General features: G+C 19.6%; 1 protein-coding gene across 4 annotated transcripts in view; it reads right to left on the reverse strand.

Annotated features, from left to right (window-relative positions):
- LOC102678590 (alpha,alpha-trehalose-phosphate synthase [UDP-forming]) overlaps positions 1–12,738 on the reverse strand; it is a 55,084-nt gene that overhangs the window by 15,385 nt on the left and 26,961 nt on the right. The window lies entirely within an intron of this gene.

Consider the following 12,738-nt stretch of genomic DNA (forward strand, 5'->3'; position numbering starts at 1 on the left):
TTACAATACAAGTAATTTGAAATAGTATTTCATATTGTAAAATTAAAAAAACAAACAAAAAAAATTGTGTTATATATTTAAAAAATCCAAAAAAATATAGAATGTTAATATATTCATAATATTAATATTATACATATTATTTTATAATAACAGAAATTTTTCTTTATTTTATATTTCCATATATCTACTTTATATTTTTTCAACTTTAACAAATATTATCTTCTGCGAATCTATATTTCAAAGTTTTCAAATATTATGTTCCATACTTTTCAAACTTTCCAATATTTCAAATATTCCATAGAAAATTACATTAGAATAGAAATAGAAATTTTTCCTTGTTTTTCTGTTTTTCAACAATTTCAAAGTTCATTCTATATTTTATTTTATATTTGCACTCTTCTATTCAAGTCTCAATATACTTTTCAATTTCACATATTCTATCTAATTCTTATAATTATAAAAATAATTATATAAATAATATAATAAATATAATAATGTTATATTAATTTTTAAAAATAAAATTTCATTTATTTGTCAATTATTAATAATTCTCATTTTGTTTATAAAAATGCTTCGTCTAATATTTAATTCCTATTGTTTATTAATTCTAATGTAAATCAGAATTGAAATAAAAAAAAATTAAATCGATCGGTATCATTAATCTTTTCATCATAGATTTATCTCATTATATTTCTATATATTGAATAAAAGAAAAAAGACTTATACAAGCCATAATAGTTTATCCGTAGTAGATCAAGTTCAAAAGAGCTCATCGATGCAATGATCGCAAAGAACATTAGATATGATCGTATCATGCCACACCTTTGTTTCTCTTTAATGTCATCTAATGGTCAGCTGAATGTATTTAAGAAAAAAAAAACATGAACAAGATAATGCAAACTTATCCAAGGTCTTTTATATCAAAATTATTCCAAAATTATTAATAAATTATTCCATATTGTTACTAAAATAATAAAATTAAATAATAAATATTTATTGTTGTTATTAAAGACTTTATATTTTACTTTAATATTAATATTTAATATATAAATATATCTGTGTAATGTATATAATATTTGTATATATACATTTTCATTATAATATATTTCTATTTTTATTATATTAATAAATAATATTATATAAATAAAATATAATAGTAAATATAATACCAGTAATAATAATATACTAATAATAAATAATTATTATAATTTTTTATAATTGTATATATTAATGTATATTAATATAATCATTTATCAATTTTTTATATATAACAAATATTATTATATTATATTTTTAACTTAGGATTTAGAGAAAGAATAGAAGTTTAAGAGCATTGAGTTAGAATATAATAATAATAATAATATATTATATCATAATAATCTTGACAAAAAATTTCATATTTTATTCTCTATTTGCGAATAAATTATTTTTTGTAAAAACTGTGATTTTTTTTTTTTTAAAAATAATCATTGCGATTATTATATTTATTTAAATTTTCATTATCTTTAACCTAACAATTAACATTATTACGCTATTACAGACACAATATCTGTTCACTTATCGATTTCGGGAATAATATTTAATTAATTTTATTTTATTAATAATAAAGTAATAATAATCAAGTTATTAGTATTAATCAAATTAAGAAAACTTTCAATGATTATATTATAATAAAATATGATTAATTATTGATATTAATAATATTAAATATTAAAAAATATTAAAATATTTTTTTAAATTATAAATTATTAATAAATTAATAATTTTTGAATTATTGAAAAAATTGTTTAAAAATTATTGAAAAAACAAGGAAATAAATAAAATAATAATAAAACAAAATTATAATTATTAATAAATAATAAATAATATTAAATGTACAACGAATAAAATATATTATATTATTATATATTAATAATAATATGTAATAATAATTATATCATACAAAGGATATGTAGATATTTTTTTTGAAAGCTTAAAAGTTTAAATACATATATATGTATAAAAAGAATTTGATGTTGATTCATAATTTCTTTTAATATATAATATATATTTTTTTGTAATGAAACTATTGATCATCAGAATATCAATTATATATTGAAGCATTAAACTGAAAAATATTAAATATTATTTAACATTACGTTTAGCTATTAAATTCAAATAACTTTGAATATTTATGAAATAAACTATTTCATATGTAACAACTTATATAAGTAAATTCAATAATGCGCTATATTTTTTTATATTTTACATGACAATACAAAATGCAAAAATTTTATAATAATTTCAAATGAAACGAATGAAGAAGAGCAATGAATGTACATTCTATCGATTAGGATTATTGTTTAAAAAGCAAATATATAAACGAAATATATTTCGAATTTCTAAAAGCATTACATATGCAAATATATATTTTCTTCTAAAATAAATATCTGTTCATTATGAATAAATAAAATAGCTCAAAATCTGAAATACATGATTCATCAAATTATAAATCTATTACATGAAATTAGTTGAATTAATTTGTATTTTATGAATTTTTTAATTAACTTTTTAACTGACAATGTTCTTAATTTTCATAATTGCTAAATATTTTAATTCATTCATAAAAAATCATTAAATTACAACATTTATTTATTTTTTTAATTTCAAATCAATTCTATATATTTAAAATCATATTTGAGTATCTATCTATACAATCAGAATTTTAATAATGTATAAAAATCTTTAAATTTTTATATTAAAAAAGATTTTTTATGTTAAAAAAGATAACATGAATTTTTAAATCTTTAACATTAAATATTAGTCAATGATAATTGTGTTTGAAAAAGGTCTTTTTTCATTTTTCCTATAATAAACGATAATAAACCATATCTTTTAATTCACATTTTGAATAGTATCATATATAAAATTATTCTATATAAAATTCTATATAAAATTATTCTATAAATAAAATACAATCTAAAAGATACAGTATAAAATTTCATAATGAACTAAATTATCGCTTCAAATAGAAGAAAAACAAATAAATCCTGAATCTAAAAAAAGAAATATAAATAGATAAATAATATATAATATAATGAAAAAGAATATACAATAGTAATAAATTATAAATTAAAAATAAATTGAAATATATAAATCTTAGAAAGAAAATATATTAAAATAAAAATTTCACATAAAACTATTTTCAGCGTATGAACATTTATTATAATTTATAATTAAACAATTAATAACCAGATTTAAACAAATTTTTCAATCGCAACGATATTATAAATCATTTCATTTCTTAGTAATTCAAACAAAATTTCACGCTTCGCAAACATCAAACGAAATATCGGTTAATGCTATGATCATGATGTTTACTCGTGGTTATACAGTCATACAGAATCATATAAAACAAAAAAAGAAAGAAAGCAACCGGCTCGTTTTCCTCAAAACGATTTATTACGAGATCACTTTAAATGTATCAGATGTAACGAAATCGTATTGCGTCACAGTAAACATTGTTCGTAATATCGAATCTCGCCAAACTGACTGCCAAAGATCACATTGATCGATTGTTTCATCAACGAGCATCGGGCAAATTATCAAAAATCTCGTGAATAGCACGTGATTCACGGCTGACGAGGCTCGTGGATGTGCATGTCGCGAAATTTGACGCGCGAATCGACGAAGAATCGTAATTATAAAGATTCACATGAAAACCTGCACAAAAGATAAAACGTCGGCTGTATTCACGAGCGTCACACCATGATAACCTTCTGGTTCGACCTCGCGACACGATTATCGTCGACACAAGAGATCTTTGCCTCAGATTCATACGTATACGAGCTGATCGACACTCCGTAAGAATTAAAGAATATCGAGTTGATTTTCCTCTCTTTGGTCTTCGAATAAGGTCACTAAAGATCGGTCCAAGGTCCGACTAGTTTTGGAGATTAGAGAATATTTCGGGGAAACGCGGTTGAAGGAAATTGATAAGAAATGATAATTGAGAAAGATAGCCAAGACAATGGATGGAATTAGAATTGGTGCATGATAATGTGATTCGTTTCGTATCACATGCTAGTAAAAATTAAAGATATATCGAAATTAGGGTTGTCAGAGATTCTGAATTTTATAATGAATTTTTTTTGAAAATATATCCGGTAAGAGAAATAAGTAATTTCTTGATTATAAAACTTTAAATTCCATAGTTAAATTTAATTATTAATAATAAGAATTAATAATAAAATATTTTAAATGAATTTTATAACAATTAATGGCAATATCATTTAAACAAAAATACATCATTTTATTTGAATATATTTCATTATATATTGTGAAATTTTATCTCTTTTTCTCCTATTTCCGAATTTTAATTAAAAATTTTCAATTTGAGTGGCAATTCATGGCACTTCAAACTTTGCAATAATAAGCTTAATTTTTAAATTCGCATAATTCGAATTCGAAATTTTACAAGACCTTTAAATAATACTAACTTTTCCTTTTTTTTTCTTTTCTTTTTAAAAAAAAATCAAAAATTAAAATCTTAATAACTTTTTATTTCTAGAATTCTACAAAATTAGATTCATAATAATAATAATAATCTTTTGAAATTGAAACAAATTAAATTTTTATATTAACGTAAAAATATTTGAGAATAAAAGAGATGACTTTTGAAAGTATTTTTTACAAATGGATATTCTGTTAAAAGTAATTATTCAAGATTAATTTTCATTTTGAACATTTGTGAAAAAATATTCTTATATAATACAACTTTCGAAAACTTTACTTTCAAATGAATTTTATATTTTTTTTTTTTGTATATTATAAAAAAGTGATATTAATATAAGACAAATATAAATGAATTATGATAATTATTTATTTAGTAATTCTAATCAAACATTGATATAAATTACATTATATTTTCATTTGATTATATAAAAGAAGATTATATATTTATTATAAAATTAAATTGTAAATCTTTTTATAAAAATTTTTTTAAAAAAAGTCAGATCATTCTGTTTTGTTCAATTATTATAAAAGAACAAGAATAATATCTAATTCAAATTAATGCAATATTGTTATAATACAATTTATTTTAAATTCATATTAAAAAAATAAAAATTCTATTAAAAATTTAGAAATATAAACATTGAAAATTATTTTTTTTTATCGGTAATTAATGTATTAGTATTTTATTAAAATCATTATTTATGATTTTTAAATAATGTATTAGTATTTTATTAAAATCATTACTTATGATTTTTAAATAAAAATAATTTGTGTTTAATTAATTGTGTTAAGCAATAGGATCGAACACTAATTAAAATATCCAATCATTATTATACGGAAAGATATAAAGAAAAATAATCTACATTAATTTTATATAAAATAAAATAAAAAGTTGTAAAAACATGTATAAAAAAATATGTATATGGAAAATATTCGATATAAAATATTTATTATATTCAATAATGTTGCAAAATTCTGTATAGATTTCATTTTTTTCTAAAATTATCTGAAATCTAACCATAACTAATTACTTAACATGTTGATTGTTATGTGACACGTCAGCGTTTTTAATTCATATCAATTTACTTATCATTTACTTCATATTAATTTATTATCAAAATACTTTAAGTTCTTTTGATCTACATATATGGCATAGAAATGTTAAAAATGCTATAATATGTTTTTTTTAAATGCATGTGATTATTTCTATATCAAAAATTCGAATAGAAATGAAAGTTGTATAGTAAGAAACATATAATGAAGGATAATCATTTGATCTTGGAATAATGTTTAAAAATCCTATGAAAATTACATCCTATATAATTAAATTTTTAAATAATTTAAATTTTTAATAAAACTCTATATTTTTATTGCATATTCTTGTAGATAATATTGAAACATATTCAAAACATCAACTACGTATGTATATAGATTATTTCATAAACTATTGTTGAGTTATTAACTTCCAAAGTTTACATGCCGCAGGCATTAACATTATCCAATATACGTCACGAAGAGATTGATCAGTCGAACTTTGTACATTATGATTGTGATGTCCTAAAAAAAATTGATTGTTATTGAATTATTGTTATATGAAATTACAAGAAAAAAGAAATAATATATAGTTTTAACAACATAGTGCATTTTCATATTACATATTAGCAATAAGAAAAAACTTAAGATTAAATGAATTAAACATAGCAGGCCAATATCATGATTGCCAAGATCGGTTACATTGTTTACCATACATTTCTTTTTAGCGGTAATTTAAAATAAATAATTTATTGTATTCCAATTAAAAATTTATTATATTAATTTATTACGTATAAATAGTGTATATACAAAAATAATTGAAATTTTGAATTAATTAAAAAAAAAATGAAAAGACAATTTCCAAAATAGATTACAGAAGTGTATTTTTAATAGTAGCCATTCTTAGATTACATTATTTTAAAGCACGCGCGTATACATATATACACGCATACAGAATCGATTCTTTTTAGAACTACTACGATGTAAGTACAAAGTCCGACTGAGCAACTTTTTCGTGATGAGCATCGCAGTAACGCAGTAGTGCCGCCAGAAAAAGTGAATGTTAATAATTCAATAAAAAATATGTGTATTTAAAAATAATATTTTAAATATATCTTAATGTTAGAAGACAAGAATATGCAATAAAAAATATACAATTCTATCTAAAAATTTATAAGAGAGCTTTTTAACATTATCTCAAAGTCAAATAATTATCATCATGATGTACAATTTTGACTTGAGATATTTTTTTGCATTTCTGATACATACAGAAATAATCATATGTAGACGTATTAAATGTAATTAATATGGATAATAATATTACCATAAATTTAATATTAAATAAATTTTTAAAATTTATAATAACAATAATATAATATGATGGCATTGAGGAAAAATATGTTAAATTAAATATGGTAAGTAAGTAAAATCTCTATCTATTTTATATTTGAAATCTGCTACTAATCCTGTAAAATAAACAGTTTTTCTATTAATTTTATCATTTACTATGTTATGTCATATACTATGTTATGCAATAAATAATGAAAAATTTATTAAGAATATTTCATACATTTTTCCACCCAAACGAATCAAGCATCTATTTATCGATTGACATATAACACATAACAATTAAATATTAAAAATTAACAATATCAAAACTTTTCTTTTAAATTCACATTTTTTTTTTACGAATGTATAAATCTATTTTCTTATTTTTTACTTTTATCATTTCTTCTTTATTTCTTATTTTATAGACATTTATCACTTATCTAACCTAAATATTATAATAATTTTATAACTTAAGAAGATCTATCATATAGAGCAAAAAAAATCATATATGAAACGATTAATTTCTTTTATTTTTACTATTTTCTCTTTATCATCGTCTTCTCTATATCATTTACCTAAATGTATATCTATGATTCCATAATTCAACTCAGATAAAACAAAGGATTCGTACATGAAACAAATAATTTCTCTTTCTAAACGTTATTTGGAACGAAAACAAGATATTCTCTATCTGTGCTTCATAAGAAAAACCCCCTCACCACCATTATCATCGATATATAAACCGCCACTATAAAATATGATCTTCGTTCGTTTTCTCGCAATATTTCTTGAAAATAAATCTTTGATATAATAATGTTCACGAGTCATCGTTTTTCTTTTAAAAAATAATAAAGAGGAACATAGAATTTTTAAAATGGAAATTTAGTTTTTCGAGTCTTATATAAAACGAAATTTCTTAGGAATTTTATTCGTAATTTTATTTTATTTATTAATTTTATTTTATTAATTGTTCTTTTTTTTCTTTAAATTGTTTCAAGTATTAAATTATATCTAATTGCAGTTTTTTATAATAATCAATGTTTAATATTATTTATATATAATAATTTTAGAAATAAAAGTTATTCCATTGCTATAAAAATTTAGGATTGAATTCATCAATCTTTATGTTAATATTTATATATTTAACATTTTTATTCGATCTGTCTGTTCTAACTTTAGAATTTTATTTCTAAAATATTATATATTGAAATCTAAAGTTGAATAACATCTATATCAACATAATCAACATAAATTCATGAAAATATTCATTTTACATTGATTATCTTATTAAATGTTATCTTTTATTCTTATTTTATTATCATTATTTTACAGAAAGACTCAAAAATCTTAATTTTAATAAAAATTTGTGTGCATGTAATAGGTCTAAGCAAATCCAGTGGATCTAAGTAACTTAATAAGCTATTTTCCTATGTATTTGCTTCATTAGCAAGTGGCGACCCATATCTATTCTTGCTTTCTATGCTGCGTTGTATAATGATGTGACACTTGTATTATATACAATAGAAATCCGATATATTTTTACTTACAATTTAAAATTTACATTCCATATATATAATATAAGTTTATATAATAATAAGTTTATCTTGCGAATTTGACTTTAGTTATAAAAATAAAAACTTATAATCAAATTCATTAAAACCTCATATTGACAAAATTTAATATAATAAATAAAATATTTAATGTTATAATGTATGTAATTAATGTAATTAAATACATGTTATAATAAATAGATATTTATAACATGTATAATATATGCATATATATAACATATGAATATATATATATGTATATAAGTAACAGGACTTGTTATTATCCGCAAATTTTTGTATCCGTGGAAGACCTTAGAATTAATTTCCCGCGAATACAATGTACATTCTAAATTCTAGAGAACAGTCAAACAAGACTTTAGATTTTCAGATTGTCTGACACTCTCTCGTTTAAGAGTAAGAGGACAGAAAAGCTAATACTGGTGGTGACACGACGCGATTGCTATAAGATACATATATACTACATTTTCACACGACACTAAATACGAATTGTATCAATTGAATTTGATATCACGACATACTGTCATACAGTGTCATGCTGCCACACAATGTTACGCTGCCACACAATGTCACGCTACCACACAATGTCACGACATTGATGACATTTAGTACTTTAATAAGATAGCAATCGCATTGCATTATTTCCCAATTAGTTTTTTCTTCCTCTATTTCTAAATGAGAATGTGACGTAAGATTTTAAAAATTTAGAGTCTCATCTGGCAATCTCAAAATAGTCATACTACATATCATCCGCATCTCACGTGCGGAAATGAGTCTACGGTTTAAAGATAGGGGAATCGGTGATTTTAATGAGGAGAATAACGTATGAAAGGGGGAATATTGGCTAGGCCTGATATAGAGCATAATTAAGGTTAAACATGAAGCAATATTATTTCAACAAAAGATCTGCATTTATAAAATCTATTCTCAAAACTTTAGCACTTTTTTATGTTTTAAATAGATATAATTTCGTCTAAGAATATTTTTTTACAACAGAATTAATTAAATTTTAAAAGAAGATTAAAATATGAAGATATATTTTGTATATTTTTGAAGTTTTATTTCACACTATTATAAAAGAAAAATTATAAAAAAAAATAATAATAATAAAAGAGACATTAAAACTTCAGTTTTGAAGAATTCATTCCTTTCATACTGTCAGAATAGAATCTCGCTAAAAAAGTATTTCGTATTAACAATAAATTTGAAAAAATTTGATATTTATATTTTATAATAATTAAAATGCGATATATTAAAAATTTTAATCTAATATGTATACATTTTCATTATTAAGTTTTATTTAAGAAAAGTTCAAATAATTTGAATTATTACACATGTAAATAATGAAAAATGATGATATTGTTTAAAAAATATTTTTGTAAAAAGTATTTTGTTAAAAAAAATTATATGATTAAATTAATATTTTGAATTTTGAATAATATTATTATTTCGAACTTGTATAAGAAAATTTATTATGCTACCTACATCATGTAATAAGCATGAAGCTATGATTTCTACATAAACCCCTAAATGTTACATTATCGTATAGTAAATTATTAAATTTATCTGAAAACTTCTCCAAAGTTATTAAATATCAAATATAATTGATCAAATAAATATCAAATTAATTAACTACTCCATTATAATATTCTTATAGACAAATTTTGATAGATGTAAATATTAAACTTGATGTGGTATTGAAATAATATTGTATTGTTAATATGATAATATATATTGATTTCTTATATATAAAAAAGAAAATTTTAATCAAATTTGCTTTTAAATTTTGTTAAAGTTTCTCGTATTAAAATGAAATAAAATATTATTGCACATTATTATTAAATAACATAACATAATTAAGTAAAATATTATTTAATATTTTTTTTAAAAAGAATATTATCTTGTGTTTTTTGAATGTTTTTTTTAAAAACTATTTTTTGAAAAAATAATACTCACATAATTATCTTAAATCCTTAAAAAAATAAATATTTGATGAAAATAATAATGATAAAAATATAAAATCGGAATCTTTTTTAAAAGATTATATTTTCATTCAGAATTTGTTTAATTATTCTTAAGCTATATATAATATATATATATATATTAGAAAATAAAATTAGAACTCTACGTAAAGTGCTTTTAACAAACTTCTTCTTCCATTTCTCTCTTAAATAAAAATAATATTTTATGAACTTTTTCTGTGAAATATTCCGAGTTATCTTCAACAAGTACTTATATGTACTCTACAGGTTTATAAAAAATATCTATCTATCATAAAAAAATTTTCAATTGTATTTTAAACAAACCGAAGTTTTTAATCTACAATATAGACAAGATTTATTATATAATTCTACAGAATCAAATTAAAACTAAGAACTGTATATAATCTATTTTTTTATAATTAAAAATAAATCATATAAATTTTATTTATCTTTAAAAATTGACAATTCAAAATTTCAATTTTTATTTATCATAAAATATTTCCAAATCATTTGATATATTCTTATAAATTTTTCTATTTGAATTTATATTAATTTATTATCTTAATTCTTTTTCAAATTTAAACAAAATTTGAATAAATATTCATACTTGATAATTAATAATAATTATATTAATATACGATAATATTCATTATATAATAATTATAATATTATATATACTATATATACTATATAATTATTATGTAATAATAATAATATACTATATAATTATTATGTAATTATTATGTAATATTATATATAATAAATAAAAATTAATTATTATAAATAAAAATAAATATAAAATTAAAATTAAAAATTAAGAATTTAAAATTTAATAATTCAAAAATTAAAAATATTTAAATTTGTATTAAGAACTTAAAAAAAAAAATAAAAAATTTATGTAAAAATATGTGCACGTTACTATTATCTATTATAATACCTAGCTTTTAGTATTATCATCATAATGTTTCTTTTCAAAAATCTGTTATCATTTCAAATATCTCTTTTTCCTTTAAATTTAAAATTTAATGTTAGTCTATATATTTTGTGTAATTTTTTATATTACATCTTCTCTACATTATCTTTCAGAAATATCAAATCTTTTTTGTTAAAAGAATCTCTTTCTTTTCTTTTACATGATCACTAATTAGAGATAATTAAGTCATTTCGCAATAAAAATTTGTTTTTTGTGTATCACGATTTAATTAATTCGATACTGACCAATTCGATTGATACGATATTTATTATGCCGATTAACTGGATCAGATCGAGAACGATTTACTCCATTTCGAAGTTCAGAGGTGAATCAACACACAATGGCGAATTACAGTTGACGCGATTTTAACCATGTTCTCTAATTAATATTGATAACTGATTTGCTATTGATAATGTTTGTTTTCATACCACTTACCTTTTTAAAATCATTTTAAAAGTGATTTTAATTAAGATTGTTGAAGAATTTAGTTGGCTAATAATCGAAAAGATTAATATGTTTATTTTGATTATATCAAATTTATTATAAATTTGATTATATAAATTTAGAAACAGTATTATTGCAACAAAAATGTTGATTGCACTTATTGTTATTGCTCTTATGATAAGATAATTTTTGCTTATGTTTAGTAGAAAAATATTTATTTTACGAAAAAAATATATGATATTCTTTATAATATATAAAAAGTTTATAAGTATAATTTCTGATTTTTATTACATATTATTTAATAAACTTCTAACATTCTAATTCTTCCAACATTTCAAAAAATTCAAATCATTTTAAAATGTCCAATTTTAAAAAAATTATTCCATTTTAAAGAGTTTTTGAAATTTGTATTTATTCAACTAATTAATTTCAACATTGAAATAAATTAAATGAATGAATATTTAATATATTTTTTATTAATTTAATTTTTAATTTTTTATTAATATAATTTTACAAAGTATTTTTTGTTAAATAGCCTATCTCACAGATATTTATAAATTTCTAGCAATCTATTAATGTCATTAATTATAATTTATAATTCACAAATTTACAAATAATATATATTATTATAATACATTATAAATATTAAATTATTTTATAATTGTCATCATTATTATAATAATTAATATAATTATAAATATTTTTTCTAAATAATTATAATTTATTTAAAGATAAAATATATTTATTTAAAGATATTTTATTCATTTTTCAATTCCAACAATTGTAATTACTCCATAATCTCATTATTGAGATTCGAAGCATTTTATTCAAATCATAATCGTTTTTAATTCTTTTTCTTAATTACATTTTGAATTATTTTTTTTTAAATTCAAAGTAATTTTTTAATTTTAGTATA

This window comes from Apis dorsata, unplaced genomic scaffold (assembly GCF_000469605.1).
Source record: "Apis dorsata unplaced genomic scaffold, Apis dorsata 1.3 scaffold_376, whole genome shotgun sequence".
Taxonomy (NCBI): Eukaryota; Metazoa; Arthropoda; class Insecta; order Hymenoptera; family Apidae; genus Apis; species Apis dorsata.